Here is a 312-nt window from a genome sequence, read left to right on the forward strand (position 1 = left end):
GGGAGGGTGGATGGGGGGTTGCATGGGGGGGTGTGGGTTCGTGTGTGTGTGTGATAGGATGTGTGAGTGTAGCAGTGCTCAGGGTTCCCCCAAGAGGAGAGCAGGTGTGTGTGTCTGTGTGTGTGGGTGTGGTGTTTGTGGAGTGTGTGATTGTGTGGAGTGGGAAGGTGTAATTGGATGACTTGCAGGGGAGGGTTTGTAGGTACAGTGGGGTGTGCATGGGAGCCCTTTGCACACATGTGCCCCCAAGCTGTTCACTCATTGTCACTGCCCCACAACAGCCCAGAGCCCATGTGCCCTGGAGCACCTCCC

General features: G+C 57.7%; 1 protein-coding gene across 1 annotated transcript in view; it reads left to right on the forward strand.

Moving 5' to 3' along the window:
• TRPM8 (transient receptor potential cation channel subfamily M member 8) overlaps positions 1-312 on the forward strand; it is a 180,221-nt gene that overhangs the window by 138,185 nt on the left and 41,724 nt on the right. The gene's annotated exons all lie outside the window — the stretch shown is intronic.

This window comes from Gavialis gangeticus, unplaced genomic scaffold (assembly GCF_001723915.1).
Source record: "Gavialis gangeticus isolate Ggan-Ray unplaced genomic scaffold, GavGan_comp1, whole genome shotgun sequence".
NCBI classification, from domain to species: Eukaryota; Metazoa; Chordata; order Crocodylia; family Gavialidae; genus Gavialis; species Gavialis gangeticus.